At 38.3% G+C, this 21171-nt stretch overlaps 1 protein-coding gene and 1 long non-coding RNA gene across 4 annotated transcripts in view; one reads left to right on the top strand and one right to left on the bottom strand.

The window, feature by feature from the left end:
• RFX4 (regulatory factor X4) overlaps positions 1–21171 on the bottom strand; it is a 690122-nt gene that overhangs the window by 367317 nt on the left and 301634 nt on the right. The window lies entirely within an intron of this gene.
• LOC122815555 lies at positions 1227–9158 on the top strand. Of its 2 annotated transcripts, XR_006366967.1 has the most exons (4): positions 1227–1363; positions 3692–3838; positions 6172–6318; positions 8650–9158. It is a non-coding gene; the product is annotated as an uncharacterized LOC122815555 (long non-coding RNA). The 2 variants fall into 2 exon arrangements; XR_006366966.1 differs by lacking the exon at positions 8650–9158 and having other exon boundaries at positions 6172–6483.

Genomic DNA, 21171 nt, shown 5'->3' with positions numbered 1-21171 from the left:
CACTCTCAGAGCAAACATCACATCTATAGTGCTCTTTCCTGACATGAAACCATATTGCTGATCACTAATCATCACCTACCTTCTTAACCTAGCTTCCACTACTCTTTCCCATAACTTCATGCTGTGACTGACCAGTTTAATTCCTCTGTAGTTACTACAGCTCTGCACATCACCCTTATTCTTAAAAATCGATACCAAAACACATTTTCTTCATTCCTCAGGCATCCTCTCACTTTCCAAGATTTCATTAAACAATCTAGTTAAAAACTCCACTGCCCTTTCACCTAAACACCTCCATGCTTCCACAGGTATGTCATCTGGACCAACAGCCTTTCCGTTCTTCATCCTCTTCATAGCTATCCTTACTTCCTCTTTGCTAATCCACTGCACTTCATGATTCACTATCCGCACATTATCCAACCTTCTCTCCCTCTCATTCTCTTCATTCATCAGCCCCTCAAAGTACTCTTTCCATCTCCTCAACACACACTCCTCACTTGTGAGTACGTTTCCCTCATTATCCTTTATCACCCTTACCTGCTGCACATCTTTACTAGCTCGGTCCCTCTGTCTACTCAAAAAACAAACCCTTAGCAAAAGTGCCCCACAGACCATTTTTTCTGAAATTATTTTTATACGTGTCTTCAATCCTCATTAAAAGATTAATTAATTGATTATCATTTGTATTTGCTTTGTAAAAAAAATAATGGAAATACATAAACTATATAAATGCGTTTAGTCAAGAGGTGAATAAAAAAACAAATAAGTACATACATTTGTGTGTGTGTGTGTGTGTGTGTGTGTGTGTGTGTGTGTGTGTGTGTGTGTGTGTGTGTGTGTATGTGTGTGTGTGTGTGTGTGTGTGTGTGTGTGTGTGTGTGTTTGTGTGTGTGTGTGTGTGTGTGTGTGTGTGTGTGTGTGTGTGTGTGTGTGTGTGTGTATATATATATATATATATATATATATATATATATATATATATATATATATATATATGCATACTCACACACACACACACACACACACACACACTGAAGTGCAATCTCGGAGTTAGTATATATAAGTAGCGGGGGTGTGGGGGGGCACAGCCCACATGGGGCTGTAAGGGGGGCTTGCCCCCCTGCAAAAATGTGTTTCACTTTGCTCGACCAGACCTCCTCTACATATATGTATATACTCAAAAAACCATCCAAACTTAAAAGAAAATACTGTCAAAATATCCTCCAACTTTGACTAACTGGACCCAGCTATTCTCCTATATAAGTGTCTCTGCCCTCCTGGAAGACCAGAACTGTGTCCACTAAGCCCCAACCCCATAAATCGTCGGGGATACCATCCAAACTTAAAAGAAAATACTGTCAAAGTATGTTTGTACTACATGTTTAATCCTACACTTCTCAACTGTGTGCCTAGTCTACCTACTTGCCCAGGACTGCCAGCAGCCAACAGCACCAGTCCCCATCAACTATTTGACCAGACCCTCATTCTTTGCACTGCCACCACTACCATTGTTATTCCCATCTCCTATCCTTTAATACTACTTTTCCCTTCCCATTCCCTTTTTTTTACCCCTTCCTTTACCTCCATACAACTGAATCTAAACCTTTCGACCACTAGGTGGCACCCTTCTACTTCTATGTTTTCCTCCCTTTCTGCTCTTTGCCACACTTGCTGGTTACACTGATCTCTACCTGTATCTTTTACTCTATTAGTTACACTTTTCTTTTCCCCTGGCCCTTGTCAAACCACCCTCCTATTCCTACTTGTCTACTATAATCTGCCTTATCACCTACCCCATAGTTCCTACTATTTACATTACCTGTTTTAACTTACCTACTGTTATTCTACTTTACTGATTGTTTTCTTCGGAGCCATTATCTACTCCTTTGTTTCTTGCTGCTACTCTTATCATATCTCCCTAATAGCTCTTTCCCTACAGTTCCACACTCCTACCTCCCCACGCCTACCCCTCATACACCTCCCACTTTATCAGGCCACCCCCCAGTCTAGATACTATTCTCCCTTTGGCTTATTTCCCGCCTATCTCCTATGCCTGTGCCCTTCCCCCTCACCTTATCCCAAGCCTTCTAGGCAACCTTATAAATATTCCCCCACATCCCAGGACGCCATCTTTCTTCCCCAATTATCAGCTGGCTGCTGTGCGCCTTGTACCTGGTGCGGATCGGTTAACTAGGGTAAGCTCCATGTTATCACTGTGTTTTTGATCTACTCCTGTATTTAACTTTATGTTACAGAATAGTTTCCTATGCTGTTCTATATTAGATGTGTTTGTCAATAGCGTTACACCAAGGTAGCGCTTTTGTTTCGCTGTGCCTTCATGTATGAATAAGGCTGTATCAATGGTTACACTTATATGATACTGAGCTTAGTGTTTTTTCACACTGTTAACATATTAATCCTTTCCTGCTTAGATAATAGCGTTAATAGCGTTACACCAAGGTAGCGCTTTTGTTTCGCTGTGCCTTAATGTATGAATAAGGCTGTATCAATGGTTACACTTATATGATACTGAGCTTAGTGTTTTTACAAACTGTTAACATATTAATCCTTCCTGCTTAGAACTGTTGACTATCTGGTCATGGAAGTGCCTCAGTTTGTTAAACGAACATCTAGCCATATCGTCTATCTGTGAAGACTGGGCTCTATACTTTATTTTTTGGCGCCTTTTTCAGATAGTAATGTTAGCCTGGTTGACTCTGTTAATAGTCATTTTAAGCATTGTTTCTGGTCTCAACCAACATGTGGTTTAGCTTTATGGAGAAGCGCTAACACCCTCATACTATCTTTAAATTTAGCGACTGCACATGATAACCGGTTTTCTAACCACACTAAATTATACCTTTTGTAAATATAACATTCCCTATAGACATTTACTTAATCTAGAAGGCTCTCCATCTGCGTACGGCGCCTTACAATTTTGTTATTTAGCTTAAAAGCCTCTACAACGGTGCTTTACAATTATACGGCGCTTTACACTTTGTTATTTAACTTAAAAGCCTCTATAACAGCATATAGTGCTCCAACTCTTTGCCGTTCTGCTTTTAAACTTATTTCTCGGCTATATAACAGTGGCGCGACGCATGGTAATCCTGTACATTTAAATATAAAATACTAAAAGGGTTACGAGTCTATGGTATATCGTTAGCCACTATATCCGAGCAGATTGTGATTTCTTCTTTTAACCTACAAATATACTAAGCGTTTGCACAAATATGTTAACATATTGAATTATATTTCTAACGAATACCTTTTGTTAACATACTACTCACTATAGAGTTTGTATAATTTAATAGCCTCCACAACAGAGGACAGCGCTCTAAAGCTTTGCTGTCCTACCTTCTGCTTCTTTGAGCTACAAATTCTGTGGTGGTGAGACCCTTGGTTAGGCCAAATTTTATTGATACATTCTGCAAGGGTATGAAGATTTGGTTTACCCCTAGCTAGTGAAATAGTATAGATCGTGGGTTTTATGTTTTAGCTATATCCACTTCAAGTGACTGTATCTTACTGTTGTTACTATGATTTATAAATGAATTGTATCAGCTGTTTTACTATTAGAGAATTCAAGTTTAAATATAACAGTGTTTAGTACTCCTTTTTGATTTAAACTTTTGTAGAAGTTTATTAGTGCTCTCTTGTTCTTTCCTCATTGTCTTCCTCTCTCCCCCAGATATCCTCCAACTTTGACTAACTGGACCCAGCTATTCTCCTATATAAGTGTCTCTGCCCTCCTGGAAGACCAGAACTGTGTCCACTAAGCCCCAACCCCATAAATCGTCGGGGATACCATCCAAACTTAAAAGAAAATACTGTCAAAGTATGTTTGTACTACATGTTTAATCCTACACTTCTCAACTGTGTGCCTAGTCTACCTACTTGCCCAGGACTGCCAGCAGCCAACAGCACCAGTCCCCATCAACTATTTGACCAGACCCTCATTCTTTGCACTGCCATCACTACCATTGTTATTCCCATCTCCTATCCTTTAATACTACTTTTTCCCTTCCCATTCCCTTTTTTACCCCTTCCTTTACCTCCATACAACTGAATCTAAACCTTTCGACCACTAGGTGGCACCCTTCTACTTCTATGTTTTCCTCCCTTTCTGCTCTTTGCCACACTTGCTGGTTACACTGATCTCTACCTGTATCTTTTACTCTATTAGTTACACTTTTCTTTTCCCCTGGCCCTTGTCAAACCACCCTCCTATTCCTACTTGTCTACTATAATCTGCCTTATCACCTACCCCATAGTTCCTACTATTTACATTACCTGTTTTAACTTACCTACTGTTATTCTACTTTACTGATTGTTTTCTTCGGAGCCATTATCTACTCCTTTGTTTCTTGCTGCTACTCTTATCATATCTCCCTAATAGCTCTTTTCCTACATTTCCACACTCCTACCTCCCCACGCCTACCCCTCATACACCTCCCACTTTATCAGGCCACCCCCCCAGTCTAGATACTATTCTCCCTCTGGCTTATTTCCCGCCTATCTCCTATGCCTGTGCCCTTCCCCCTCACCTTATCCCAAGCCTTCTAGGCAACCTTATAAATATTCCCCCACATCCCAGGACGCCATCTTTCTTCCCCAATTATCAGCTGGCTGCTGTGCGCCTTGTACCTGGTGCGGATCGGTTAACTAGGGTAAGCTCCATGTTATCACTGTGTTTTTGATCTACTCCTGTATTTAACTTTATGTTACAGAATAGTTTCCTATGCTGTTCTATATTAGATGTGTTTGTCAATAGCGTTACACCAAGGTAGCGCTTTTGTTTCGCTGTGCCTTCATGTATGAATAAGGCTGTATCAATGGTTACACTTATATGATACTGAGCTTAGTGTTTTTTTCACACTGTTAACATATTAATCCTTTCCTGCTTAGATAATAGCGTTAATAGCGTTACACCAAGGTAGCGCTTTTGTTTCGCTGTGCCTTAATGTATGAATAAGGCTGTATCAATGGTTACACTTATATGATACTGAGCTTAGTGTTTTTACAATCTGTTAACATATTAATCCTTCCTGCTTAGAACTGTTGACTATCTGGTCATGGAAGTGCCTCAGTTTGTTAAACGAACATCTAGCCATATCGTCTATCTGTGAAGACTGGCCTCTATACTTTATTTTTTGGCGCCTTTTTCAGATAGTAATGCTAGCCTGGTTGACTCTGTTAATAGTCATTTTAAGCATTGTTTCTGGTCTCAACCAACATGTGGTGTAGCTTTATGGAGAAGCGCTAACACCCTCATACTATCTTTAAATTTAGCGACTGCACATGATAACCGGTTTTCTAACCACACTAAATTATACCTTTTGTAAATATAACATTCCCTATAGACATTTACTTAATCTAGAAGGCTCTCTATCTGCGTACGGCACCTTACAATTTTGTTATTTAGCTTAAATGCCTCTACAACGGTGCTTTACAATTATACGGCGCTTCACACTTTGTTATTTAACTTAAAAGCCTCTATAACAGCATATAGTGCTCCAACTCTTTGCCGTTCTGCTTTTAAACTTATTTCTCGGCTATATAACAGTGGCGCGACGCATGGTAATCCTGTACATTTAAATATAAAATACTAAAAGGGTTACGAGTCTATGGTATATCGTTAGCCACTATATCCGAGCAGATTGTGATTTCTTCTTTTAACCTACAAATATACTAAGCGTTTGCACAAATATGTTAACATATTGAATTATATTTCTAACGAATACCTTTTGTTAACATACTACTCACTATAGAGTTTGTATAATTTAATAGCCTCCACAACAGAGGACAGCGCTCTAAAGCTTTGCTGTCCTACCTTCGCCTTGCTTCTTTGAGCTACAAATTCTGTGGTGGTGAGACCCTTGGTTAGGCCAAATTTTATTGATACATTCTGCAAGGGTATGAAGATTTGGTTTACCCCTAGCTAGTGAAATAGTATAGATCGTGGGTTTTATGTTTTAGCTATATCCACTTCAAGTGACTGTATCTTACTGTTGTTACTATGATTTATAAATGAATTGTATCAGCTGTTTTACTATTAGAGAATTCAAGTTTAAATATAACAGTGTTTAGTACTCCTTTTTAATTTAAACTTTTGTAGAAGTTTATTAGTGCTCTCTTGTTCTTTCCTCACTGTCTTCCTCTCTCCCCCAGATATCCTCCAACTTTGACTAACTGGACCCAGCTATTCTCCTATATAAGTGTCTCTGCCCTCCTGGAAGACCAGAACTGTGTCCACTAAGCCCCAACCCCATAAATCGTCGGGGATACCATCCAAACTTAAAAGAAAATACTGTCAAAGTATGTTTGTACTACATGTTTAATCCTACACTTCTCAACTGTGTGCCTAGTCTACCTACTTGCCCAGGACTGCCAGCAGCCAACAGCACCAGTCCCCATCAACTATTTGACCAGACCCTCATTCTTTGCACTGCCATCACTACCATTGTTATTCCCATCTCCTATCCTTTAATACTACTTTTTCCCTTCCCATTCCCTTTTTACCCCTTCCTTTACCTCCATACAACTGAATCTAAACCTTTCGACCACTAGGTGGCACCCTTCTACTTCTATGTTTTCCTCCCTTTCTGCTCTTTGCCACACTTGCTGGTTACACTGATCTCTACCTGTATCTTTTACTCTATTAGTTACACTTTTCTTTTCCCCTGGCCCTTGTCAAACCACCCTCCTATTCCTACTTGTCTACTATAATCTGCCTTATCACCTACCCCATAGTTCCTACTATTTACATTACCTGTTTTAACTTACCTACTGTTATTCTACTTTACTGATTGTTTTCTTCGGAGCCATTATCTACTCCTTTGTTTCTTGCTGCTACTCTTATCATATCTCCCTAATAGCTCTTTCCCTACATTTCCACACTCCTACCTCCCCACGCCTACCCCTCATACACCTCCCACTTTATCAGGCCACCCCCCCAGTCTAGATACTATTCTCCCTCTGGCTTATTTCCCGCCTATCTCCTATGCCTGTGCCCTTCCCCCTCACCTTATCCCAAGCCTTCTAGGCAACCTTATAAATATTCCCCCACATCCCAGGACGCCATCTTTCTTCCCCAATTATCAGCTGGCTGCTGTGCGCCTTGTACCTGGTGCGGATCGGTTAACTAGGGTAAGCTCCATGTTATCACTGTGTTTTTGATCTACTCCTGTATTTAACTTTATGTTACAGAATAGTTTCCTATGCTGTTCTATATTAGATGTGTTTGTCAATAACGTACACCAAGGTAGCGCTTTTGTTTCGCTGTGCCTTCATGTATGAATAAGGCTGTATCAATGGTTACACTTATATGATACTGAGCTTAGTGTTTTTTTCACACTGTTAACATATTAATCCTTTCCTGCTTAGATAATAGCGTTAATAGCGTTACACCAAGGTAGCGCTTTTGTTTCGCTGTGCCTTAATGTATGAATAAGGCTGTATCAATGGTTACACTTATATGATACTGAGCTTAGTGTTTTTACAAACTGTTAACATATTAATCCTTCCTGCTTAGAACTGTTGACTATCTGGTCATGGAAGTGCCTCAGTTTGTTAAACGAACATCTAGCCATATCGTCTATCTGTGAAGACTGGGCTCTATACTTTATTTTTTGGCGCCTTTTTCAGATAGTAATGTTAGCCTGGTTGACTCTGTTAATAGTCATTTTAAGCATTGTTTCTGGTCTCAACCAACATGTGGTTTAGCTTTATGGAGAAGCGCTAACACCCTCATACTATCTTTAAATTTAGCGACTGCACATGATAACCGGTTTTCTAACCACACTAAATTATACCTTTTGTAAATATAACATTCCCTATAGACATTTACTTAATCTAGAAGGCTCTCTATCTGCGTACGGCGCCTTACAATTTTGTTATTTAGCTTAAATGCCTCTACAACGGTGCTTTACAATTATACGGCGCTTCACACTTTGTTATTTAACTTAAAAGCCTCTATAACAGCATATAGTGCTCCAACTCTTTGCCGTTCTGCTTTTAAACTTATTTCTCGGCTATATAACAGTGGCGCGACGCATGGTAATCCTGTACATTTAAATATAAAATACTAAAAGGGTTACGAGTCTATGGTATATCGTTAGCCACTATATCCGAGCAGATTGTGATTTCTTCTTTTAACCTACAAATATACTAAGCGTTTGCACAAATATGTTAACATATTGAATTATATTTCTAACGAATACCTTTTGTTAACATACTACTCACTATAGAGTTTGTATAATTTAATAGCCTCCACAACAGAGGACAGCGCTCTAAAGCTTTGCTGTCCTACCTTCGCCTTGCTTCTTTGAGCTACAAATTCTGTGGTGGTGAGACCCTTGGTTAGGCCACATTTTATTGACACATTCTGCAAGGGTATGAAGAATTGGTTTACCCCTAGCTAGTGAAATAGTATAGATCGTGGGTTTTATGTTTTAGCTATATCCACTTCAAGTGACTGTATCTTACTGTTGTTACTATGATTTATAAATGAATTGTATCAGCTGTTTTACTATTAGAGAATTCAAGTTTAAATATAACAGTGTTTAGTACTCCTTTTTAATTTAAACTTTTGTAGAAGTTTATTAGTGCTCTCTTGTTCTTTCCTCACTGTCTTCCTCTCTCCCCCAGATATCCTCCAACTTTGACTAACTGGACCCAGCTATTCTCCTATATAAGTGTCTCTGCCCTCCTGGAAGACCAGAACTGTGTCCACTAAGCCCCAACCCCATAAATCGTCGGGGATACCATCCAAACTTAAAAGAAAATACTGTCAAAGTATGTTTGTACTACATGTTTAATCCTACACTTCTCAACTGTGTGCCTAGTCTACCTACTTGCCCAGGACTGCCAGCAGCCAACAGCACCAGTCCCCATCAACTATTTGACCAGACCCTCATTCTTTGCACTGCCATCACTACCATTGTTATTCCCATCTCCTATCCTTTAATACTACTTTTTCCCTTCCCATTCCCTTTTTTTTACCCCTTCCTTTACCTCCATACAACTGAATCTAAACCTTTCGACCACTAGGTGGCACCCTTCTACTTCTATGTTTTCCTCCCTTTCTGCTCTTTGCCACACTTGCTGGTTACACTGATCTCTACCTGTATCTTTTACTCTCTTAGTTACACTTTTCTTTTCCCCTGGCCCTTGTCAAACCACCCTCCTATTCCTACTTGTCTACTATAATCTGCCTTATCACCTACCCCATAGTTCCTACTATTTACATTACCTGTTTTAACTTACCTACTGTTATTCTACTTTACTGATTGTTTTCTTCTGAGCCATTATCTACTCCTTTGTTTCTTCCCGCTCCGTTCGCCCTACGGGCTCACTCCGCTCCCCTCCCTGCCCCCAAATCCCACCCGCCCCTAGTGCCTCTAGCTATATCCCTCTTGTAACCACACCTACTTCCTCCCTACACCAATCACCCACAACTCCCTAGACACACCCCCATCAGCATATCATCCTACTGTAACCACACCTACAGCTAACCCAAAATACTACACTTCTTTTTCTAAACTCACACCCCTAGCACTAATCCTACTACTCTTTACTCCACCCAACCCTGTTACTCTTTCCTTATCCACTGCACTATAAACTCACAAAACACATAAGACAACCAAATCACGTAACACCAAGTAACATTTTAGTCATGGCTTTAAATCCCCCATCTATCTCTATTTTACTATTACTATCTCTTAAACTATCATATCTTTATTACCTCACCCAGCCTCCTACTTCTTATCATTCACAACTTTATCACACAACCTACCACCTGAACTCCCTCTCTCACCCTTAAACTCTCCTATTTCTCCCCATCTCTACCCAATAACACAACTTCTAACCTTCTCATTCAAAGTTTTCCCCTCACTGAGAAACCCCATCCCTATAGTAGCTAAAGACCCTCTGACCATCACTACATATCCTAATCGCTTCCTCACTCTACTCAGTTTCCTTTCTAACCCAACCTCTCATCTCATCACCAGCCTTTTATCTGGTGACATCCATCCCAACCCTGGCCCTCCACCTCTTCCTCCTCAAACAGGCCAATATTATTTACTTCTCTAAACTCACAAAGTATTGTCAATAAAGTCCCTACCCTTCACGCATGGCTCATGTACAACAAACCTGACATACTATCTATTTCAGAAACATGGTTAAAACCCTCTATAAAGGATTCTGAAATTACTCCACCTAGCTATTCAATCCTTAGAAAAGACAGGACCCAAAAAAAAGGTGGTGGAGTTGCTCTCCTATATTCTTCTTCCTTACTAGTTACCCCTATAACAAACCTACTCCAAAATTTAACAATGCTGAAGTACTCCTCACTCTCCTACAAGTTAACAAGCACAAACACATCTGTCTAGCATCCCTTTACATCCCCCCAAGGAACAATATTTCAACACTTGAAAACATCCTCTCATGGCTCTCTAACAATATCAGCAATGAAACCATAATCTTAGGAGATGTAAACATCAACTGGGCCTCCATCCAGTCTTCAACCAACCCTCTTAACATCAACCTATTTAAGTTTTCCCAGCTAATCAATACAATAACACACCCATCAACAAACCCCTCCTGTGGCACCATCCTTGACTGGATTCTAGTGTCACATCCCCACTATTTCTCAGACAGTGGTACTCTTCCAGACCCTCTTAGTGATCATTTGCCTACTTTCACTCGCCGTCTCCCTTGCATCTCTTACGAACCCATAATTTCATCACTACCCGCAATGACAAAACTTCAACCCATCAACCTTCATATATTCTCTAAAAGCAGTAAATTGGAACAATCTAAAGACACTACCTTTAGAAGACGCAGTTGCTCACTTCAACTTTACCTTCTTAGAAATACTTGATTCCCAAGCTCCTCTAAGAACAAAAAGAATAAAAACAAATTCTGCCCCCTGGTTAACCAAAACCACACTATCAATCATGCGCCTTAGAGACAAAGCCTGGGGACTCTATCTGAGAAATAAGACCCCAGAACAACATATTGCTTACAAAACCCTTGAAATAAAGTAAAAAGCTTATAATCTCTGACAGACAAAAATACTTCTTCACACTCCAAAACAACAATAAAACTAACCCACAAAAGTTTTGGAAGGGAATCTCTACCCTCCTAAACCCCAGCAAACCACACACCCCAACCCCAGACCCAAATATCCCAGACCTAGATCTAGCTACACAGTTCAACTCCTTTTTCATCGACTCTATTAGCAAACTCACATCCTCCTTCACACACCCCTCCTCATTACCTAATACACCCCAATCTCTCCCACAAACAACCCTCCCATCATCACCACTTCCTCCTCACTCTCATCTTCTCAAAATCCATCTTCCACCTCTTCCACTACTCTAACTCCCTCTTCACCCATATCTTCCTCAAATTCTCTCTCTCCCAACTCTTCTCTATTCTCATTTAAACCTATTCCCACTTCCACCATTAAGAAACTCCTTCAGAAACTGAAGCCGTGTACCAATGCTCCTGACAACATTCCCTCGTACTTCCTAAGTATAGCCGCAGAAGCTATTGCCTATCCCATCAGCATTCTAATCAACTGCTCCATCCAAGAATGCACAGTGCCCCTACTATGGAAGCAAGCCTTCATCATCCCCCTCCACAAAGGAGGCAACAATTGCAACATCAATAACTTCCGTCCTATTGCTATCCTGTCGCCCATATCTAAACTTCTGGAAAAGTGTATCCAGCTTCAACTCCTACCACATCTCTTAGATAACAACCTTTTAACCCCTACACAACACGGATTCAGGCCAAATCATAGCACTATGACAGCCCTCCTGTCCTTTCTTGAGACTGTTAATACAGCACGAGACTCCGGTCACATTGTTTCCACCTTACTACTAGACCTCTCCAAGGCCTCGACACTATTTCACACAGCCTGCTCCTATCCAAACTGTCAGAACTTAATCTCTCTCCCTCCTCCATAAATTGGTTCTCCAGTTATTTATCAAACAGATACCAAGCTGTAAAATGGAAGAAAGCCACTTCCTCCTTCCTTAGCACCCCCACTGGAGTTCCCCAAGGATCTATTCTTGGTCCCCTCCTCTTTAATATATTTATAAACGACTTCCACAAATCTATCCCATTTGCAAACACCATCCAATATGCAGACGATTCCACCATTATCTGCTCTGCCACCTCCCCCTCTCTGCTCCAAAAACTTACTCAAGAAGCTTTCTCAATTACTGAGCATTGGATGAAAATAAATCACTTAGCACTCAATGCCTCCAAAACAAAACTAATGGTATTTACCCCCTCCAAATCTACTTCTTTCGATATAAACTCTTTCTCAATTACCAGCCAAAACAACTCACCCTTGGAACTGGTATCTGAAACTAAGCTACTAGGTGTTCTAATTGACAATCAGCTTAAATTCAACTCCCATCTACAACTAAATATTAAGAAAACTCATCAAAAACTAGGTATGCTCTACCGGCAGAATCAGTATCTTACTAGATCATCCAAAATCACTCTCGCTTCCTCCTTTCTCATCCCCTCTCTTCTTTACGGGGCTCCACTACTGACTAATCTTCAGACCTCTCTAAAAAGCCAGCTTTCCTCCTGCTATAACAAAATTGCCAAATTCGCAAATAGCCATAGGTCCTCCACCCACCACTGTTCCTCTCTCCATAAACTAAATTGGCTCGAACTACCTAATCATCTTATCTTTATACAGCTGACTTTAGCTCATAAGCTCATTCTTAACCCCTCTCTTTGTCCCTCCCTGTCTTCTGCCTTCAAAATGCACCTATCAAATAGAGTCTTAAGGTCCAACAATCAAAATCTACTCAAAGTTCATAAACCATCTTATCCCCCAGGTAAACACTTATTATCCTCTAACCTGTCCCGTCTCTGGAACTCACTCCCACCATCCATTCGTACCACCTCTAATCACTACATATTCAAAAACTCCCTCCATACACATCTCAGGTCCCAATGGGATTGTTCCTGCTCCCACCCCTCATAAATATATGGCATCCAACCTCCTCTATGCCTTCATACTCAACTTTACCTAACAAAGCTTGTGCTCCTTCAGAATAACTACTCTGTAATGTATGTTATGTTCCCTCTCAATTACAACTCTGTTATGTAAATCACATTACTGTCTTAGTTCACTTACTTCGCATTAATCTTCATTTATTGTAATGTTGAATGCTTCTTGAATTTTGAGCAAAATGTTTTATCTACTACTTGTATAATTATCATTATTTTAGCAATCTTGTATGTACCTAATTTTGTCTGTGCTGGAGCTTTTCTCCCCAGGACTCCATTGAAAACGGGTTCTTTTGGCCCAATGGACTATCCTGGTAAACCAACTGCAAATAAATAAATAAATAAATAAATAAATATATACGGATCTCGTACTATTGAACGAAAGTTCAATAGGCGGAATCCACATCTACTGAACACACTTTAGCGAAAGCGCTCTTAACTGAAAAAGCACTTTTGTTAAAGTCCCTAACAGAAACAAAAAAATAAAAAATAAAAATCAAAAAACACATAACTAATATTTACCTCCCATGTGGGGGGCTGCACCCCTCACCCCCTCTACTTTTATATTCTCACTGTGAGATCACACTACAGTGGGGAAAAGGGAATATTCCCTTATCCCCACTGTACTCCGATCTCAGCAATAGCCATTCCCGCTGATTTCCCCTATTTTTTATCACACTTTCGCGAAAGTGCTTTTTCAGTGAAAAGCACTTTCGCGAATGTATGATCGGCAGTTTTACTTTCGGTGAAATTGCCATTCATGCATAAGTATGGATACCATATATATGTGTGTATATATATATATATATATATATATATATATATATATATATATATATATATATATATTTGCATTGAACCTTGCAGACATAGTACTCTCATGCGAATTCGATTATATGCATATATTACTTCTATTTTTCCATGACAGTAATTATCTTCACTGTCATTTTATTATTTATTTTTCTTTCAATGTAATAGTATTACTCAAAATTCTTTGTTATATGTATTAATATTCTCTTTACATGTAATTATTGTGGAACTTTTCTCCTCGGGCCTCCACCTACAATGGGCTCTTTCTAGGCCCAGTGGATTTTTCCAGTTAACAAATGCAGTAATATATAAACACATACACATATAATTATATGATTTTTTTTTCCCCAATGGAAGCTCGACCATGCAGCCTTCCCAATCTGCATTTCTATAAATATATATTAACTCCAAGATCAAACAACTTTGCAACAATGACCATAATGTGAAAATTCTTTACCTCTGCTTTTCAGTGATTTTATTCTCTTCTGTAACCTGTTTCAATGAAACACGGGAGTCATTGAAACTTGTTGATGACACCTATTTCTATGAAATATCACTTGAAGTTGGTGCAGAGAACCCATTGTCAATAAAATGAAACCAAGTGGAATTTAAATTAAAGTACATTTTTCTGGTGAGCAAAATGACCTTTTAGCAGTCTGAGTTCCACCTCTTTTACATGAAATCCTGAAGTGTAAATTACTTTAGATTCAAAAACGATGTGCATAAGTTATGGAGCACTTTTAACTTTTCCACTGGATAACCTGTTTAAATACATTAAGTGGTTACAAAAAATATTATTAATAAAAACTTATGTAATATATTGAACTATTCATTTTTTATGGCAGCATGAGCTAGATTTTATTTTTTTCCAGTTTAGTTCACTCTGCAGTGGATTTTAATACTCAGAACTATTTTTGCATACTTATCCACAAAACAGTTAAACAACATGGTTGTTGGACAACAAGATCTGTGCAAACCTTAAAGTTATAATTCACAAAGCCCTTAAAACCAGTGTAAACTTCTCACTCTTTGTTTGCTCTGGGCATAAAAGCCAGGATGCAAAATGTCTTATCATGAAGGATCCCTGAATCCAGCTTGTTATCACTACGTTAAAGCAATGTAAGATACTTTTAATTATAAGTAGTATCTGAACTCCACAATGTGTCATCACTCTGCTAAAGCAATGCAAAATACTCTTAATTATAAGCGGTAGCTGAACTCCACAGCCTGTTATCACTGTGCTAAAACAATGCAAAATACTCTTAATTATAAGCAGTATCTGTACTCCACAATCTGTCATTACTGTGCTAAAGCAATGCAAAATACTCTTAATTATAAGCAGTAGCTGAAGTCTACAGCCTGTTATCACTGTGCTAAAGCAATACAAAATACTCTTAATTATAAGCAGTAGCTGAACTCCACAATCTGTCAGCTGAACTCCACAGCCTGTTATCACTGTGCTAAAACAATGCAAAATACTCTTAATTATAAGCAGTATCTGTACTCCACAATCTGTCATTACTGTGCTAAAGCAATACAAAATACTCTTAATTATAAGCAGTAGCTGAACTCCACAGCCTGTTATCACTGTGCTTGTTCTTCTTCTTTCAGCTTTTCCTGGTTAGGGGTTGCCACAGTGGATCACCTGTCCACTCATGATTGCCAATCACTAGCGGACCGGAGTACCGCTGTGGCGACCCCTAACAGGGAAAAGCTGAAAGACAACAACAACAACAACCACAAAGAAAATAATGCTGTAGCTAATCATGTCAAACAGACTGATTGTACACATACTTTTAAGTTTTTAGCTATCCAAGTTGTATGCCCGAACATACGAGGTGGTGACTTAGAGAATCAGACTGAAAGCTTAGAGCAAAAATGGATTCTCCTACTAAATGCTGAGAGATATCCTGGTTTAAATGGCTCAACATCTTTAAAACCTTTTTTGAAGTCTCGCCACCTTAGGCATTAAACATAGGAATTAAGTTGTATTATCCACATTTTTATATCTATACATATACCTTTTGTATATTTACTATGTATATCGGTCTATTTTAATAGCATTGTATATTGGTACGCTATGATTTTAAGTTTTTAGCATGCCTCATGAGCTACACCTGTTAAGTATCAGTTGACTGCAATTTTGTTACTTAAATTGAATGATTTGGTGTTTATTCTTTGTCTGATGAAGCGACAGCAGTAGTCGTGAAAGCGCTTACGTTCTCTGTTCTTTGTTTGAATAAACGTTTTGGTTGTGTAAGTCAGGTGCAGTACTTCTTTTTTACTTGATTCGTTTTTCTGCACCTTTCTGCACCCTGACCCGTTTTTTGTCTTCCACTGTTGCTTGTAAGACATCCAGACATTCCCCCCACACCAAGAAACCATATTCTGGTGACAGTTGTTATAACTTGATCATTTAAATACCTTTGCTTTCAAACACAGACTGCTCTAAAAGACATGTCAGTTACTGTGTTTTTTGTGTGTGGTCACCTTTATGATGGCAAAGGTATTGAAAGAAGTAATAACCACAGAAGTATATTTCAGTTTGTTGTTGTTGATTTCACCAGCCTCCACCCCGATCAGAACAATAATGATATAGCTGCAGGAAATCTGAAGTTTTCCCACTATTGACAATGTATCTGATGTACTGCTACTGTAGACAATATGCTTTCACAGATTACCACCCTCTCCAACTCTGAGCAAAAAAAGAAAACAGTAACTTTTGTTTCCATTTCATTTTTAAGGCAAATATACCAGTGCTTAGGGGAAGAAATGTAAGTACATCCATTCTACTTTACAATTGCAATGCTCATTTTAACCATTCTGCATTTTAATAGGTTTTTGGTCTCAAAACTGACCTTTCAACTTATATGTGAGTGTATAGTAACTAGCAACAACCTGTGAACTCAGAGAAATAATGATCTTTTTCTTATGCAAGCTATAGTGGTACTCAAACCAAAAGAATGGCAAATGTGAGCACAATACTAAAATAAACTTTTGCCAAAAGTTAGTTTTTCAGAGTTCTTCCAGTATATAAGTATTACTTTAAACACTGTTCACAAGTTAGTGTGCAAACATACATTTTAAGAAATATTGCTCAGTGACAAGAATGAAATGGTACTGTACTGAAATCATGCGCAACATGTACTGATCAAAGATTCAGTTTTATCAAAGCTACAGGTCTAGTATAGAATATTTAGCAACTAGCTGGCCTTATACCTATGAAAATCTATTACTGCTGTGTATAAAACTGTCTCTGTCCAAGGTCTCACAACAAGACACAGCATCTAGGCTGACTTGGGGTAGATAAGGGAACTGCAAAACAGGTGTCATAAATTGGGGGAGGAACAACTTTTGATCTCTGTGAACAGCAAATCTTGTATTGTGTGCTAGTTATCAGTTGACAGCTTTTTTGGAAAAGAGGGCTAACATGCTATTTCAGAAAAATAAAATTACTGCTGTCAGTCACAAATTGCAAATGAGATGGAATGAAAAGAACAAGGGCAAGAACACGGTTCCTATCCAGTGACCTTTTCATGACCTTTGATAATTAAAAAGTCAAAGCTTTTCCTTTTCAAAGAAGATTAAGGCAAATACACTGATGGGTTAAGTGTGAAACCAGACCAGTTTCAAATACTATGGGCTAAATATGCGAACTCTAGCTGAAGAATGGGGCTGGCTGGTGTAATTCTGATTGTAATACCAGTGTGTACAATTCGCAGAACCATGTCAGAGTGGCTAGGAGATGTTTTCTTACCACAATGGACAATGAAATAATTTTCAGGTTAAAACTATAAGATGTTAATATGTGTTCAGTGAAATTATTCTGGAATTTTCCAAATCTAATCTGTGGTGGGATGGATGACTAAAACAGTAAATATGAGACAGCTAGCTATGCTCTGGCAAAGCATGACCTGCGTGAATGAAAATGCAGTAGATAATTAAAGAGGTTAAGCTTACAAAACATAGATGGCATGGTATGCACAGACATGCTGTAATGCGGGTAAGTTACCAAACTGCAGAAATGGTAAGGCAAAAATGTTTAAATCCACTGAGCAATCAATATCATGGCTTACATAGGGACAAAGGGAGAGTAATTTCAGAGACTATGTGCGTACAGTTGGAAACAAGTACAACACACAGACACACGTGTGTATGTACATGTGTGTATGTGGGCGTGTGTGTGTGTGTGTGTGTGTGTGTGTGTGTGTGTGTGTGTGTGTGTGTGTGTGTGTGTGTGTATATCTATCTATATATATATATATATATATATATATATATATATATATATATATATATAGATATATATATATATATATATATATATATATATCCATGTATCTCTCTCTCTCTGTATGTATATATATATGTGTGTGTGTGTGTGTGTGTGTGTGTGTGTGTGTGTGTGTGTGTGTGTGTGTGTGTGTGTGTCTGTGTGTGTGTGTGTGTGTGTGTGTATGTGTGTGTGTGTGTGTCTGTGTGTGTATGTGTATATATATTCCCCCTACCCACTAGGTGAAAATTTCAAATTACTACTCAACAGAGCATTTTCACTTATTTTACCAAAATTAAGGGGCATTTTGGTTTTATTGTACAGATTCAAATGGACACTTATCATGCCTTTACCATAGCATTTTATAGTCCTCTGTTACACTATTTTAGAAATATTATCTTTGGACAAAATTATTTGTCTTCATAAAAGCTGTATGGGAATTTTGAAATGAAGCAGTGCTTACATACGCAAAAGATAAGTAAGTCACAGTATGAAAACTTACATGTTTATGATGATGCTATATATATATATATATATATATATATATATATATATATATATATATTAATTTCATACCAAGAAAGTTTTGCTTCCTAATGAAATGTAAAGTAAAATACCTAGAAAAGCATTAGTTCATTCCCATTCACTTCATTAAAGTGACATTTCCTGGTAACATATATTACTTGGCTAGACTGGACATGGCCATAAAATTACAATACACCCTACTCGTGGAACCACAATATCTAATGTTTTCATTTTTTTTTTTTTTTTTTTTAGTTTTTGATGGGGTGCAGTATTGTTTTAGTAGTTTAGGTTTTTGGAATAACACAGATTACACATTGTGGCATGCTGTCTACAGAGAAGGTACAGAATAATTTATTTCTACCACATGGGCAATGCTTCTGCTGTTATTCTATTCACTGTACCAAGGCTGCCAAGAAGCATTATGTATTAGTAAGACATATGAAGCTACTCCGCTTGGTTCTAAAAGACATGTGCAGGGGTGGAGGTCAGTGAGCAGCCAACACTGACTCAGCTGAACTAGGGGAAGGTAACTTCAGTCAGGCAATCATCAAATTGCATATCACTAACAATGCCAAGACTTGGAATGTGGGGGTAGCCATCTCAAGCCAGTGATAGTAACCCTCATTAGCATACCTCCCAACTGTCCTGATTTTCACAGAAGATCCAGATGTTTGTCCCATATTTATGGTCTGTTACTCATAAAATGTGTTGAGTTTCAGAATTCCTATCCTTCAGAAAATGCATTCTAATACAAATATTGTTATTGTAGCAACAATATTTAAAATCTGGACCTTTTTTGGTTCTTCACTCTCCCTGTTATTTTAGGCTTTGTCCAGATTTTTTACTGTAAAAGGTTGAGATGTATTCTCATTAGCATGAAGACGGAAAAGCACGGACATGCATGAGTGGTGCAGAGAAAGCCCAGTGGTGATGCAGTTGTTCAAGTCAGCCACCAGGGGCAGTATTAGACCCTCATTGCCAGGATGCCTGTGAAATCACAAACCTCCTCCACTGCTGCCAGGATGATAACCATCCTAACCAGCTTGCTTCTGTCTATGGGTATCCAGTATGGGGCAATAAATGGCATCAAGACTGACAGGGGGACTGTTAATGGTCAGCAGGCATAAAGGCAAAAAATCATATATAAAAAAAACTACCAGGAAAACATTTATTATTTATTTATTCATTTTTAAATACTTATAGCTTCTATTTTAAGAGTATAGAAGCCTGAAAGAATTTAAAATGGTTGAAGTAGATGTTGTGAACAATACCCATTCACAGTTTAACTTCCTAATATAGTCACATTTCAGTTGCTGCTGTCTTCTAACAATTTCCTAATACTTAAATACATAAAATGGTAGAATCTACTGCAAATGTAAGGCCTCATTCCAGCAGAGCTTTTTCTAGTTTATTATAAAATTGCAGCTACATTCAGAAGACATCATTAGGATGAATGAAGCCTTAATTTAGCAGTGTAGTGTGTGTGTGTGTGTGTGTGTGTGTGTGTGTGTGTGTGTGTGTGTGTGTCTGTGTGTGTGTGTGTGTGTGTGTGTGTGTGTGTGTGTGTGTCTGTCTGTCTGTTTACCTTGCCTTTCTGAATCTGTGCATATGTGCCAGTACTGTGAATACTGTGAAACAACCATGCATACCAGATAGTAGAGTGCACACTGGGAGTGGACTAGTTAATGAATCAGTCAGGGGTGTTGTGCATACCCTTTCCCTGCCTTTCTTCATTAAAGTTTTACTTCATACATGTCCAGCAGAAATATCCAAGTGACCTTCAACCAGATAGTATAATGAGAAACACTCATTTGATTTATTTGATTTCTTCCTGTTCAGTTTTTACATCATCATCATCATCTTTAGTTTTCTTTTCCATGCATCTCCAGATTTCTATACATATATTCATGCCATTATCTGAATCTTTGCATGTTTTTTCTTTCAAAAATATTTATTTTGCCTACATCTGTGAACTATGTTTCAGTCATTGTTTTGTAATTTCTAATGGACAAATGTAAACAAGCGTGGGAGATGTGGGGATGGTATGTTTAAAACATACCTGCTATTGTACTGGGTGGTCTACATTTAAAATCCTTCATTTCTTGCTTGCGTACAGTACAGGCCTGAGAAAAGCCATTCTTCCAAGCTGTGGATTAGTTTTTCTTGAAAGGGGATCTTTCTTAAAAGGAAGGCAATTCTCTAGCAATTATTAAGACTATACACTTTTGACAGGTGTTGTTCATTTTTGGTTATAAAAATCTGTTTTACAAACATCAGCAAAGATATATAAAAATAATACTACTCTGATGTTTTAAAGAAATAAATAAATTACTTAATAATTTACTATATTATCAATATTTACATATAAACATATATATTATTAGTAATATTATTAAATAATTTTCATGAGCATAAGAATGAAAAACCTTTAGAGTATCACGGTAAAATGTGCAGTCACTTAAAGCTGCTTCATATATAATGAGTTTTTCTGCTTATATTTTAACATGCACACACACACATAT

The sequence above is a fragment of the Protopterus annectens genome, chromosome 11.part0, assembly GCF_019279795.1.
Source record: "Protopterus annectens isolate FY-2018-M chromosome 11.part0, PAN1.0, whole genome shotgun sequence".
NCBI lineage: Eukaryota > Metazoa > Chordata > Ceratodontiformes > Protopteridae > Protopterus > Protopterus annectens.
Note: the sequence above shows the minus strand (reverse complement) of the source record. Positions and strands in the feature narration are given on the sequence as shown.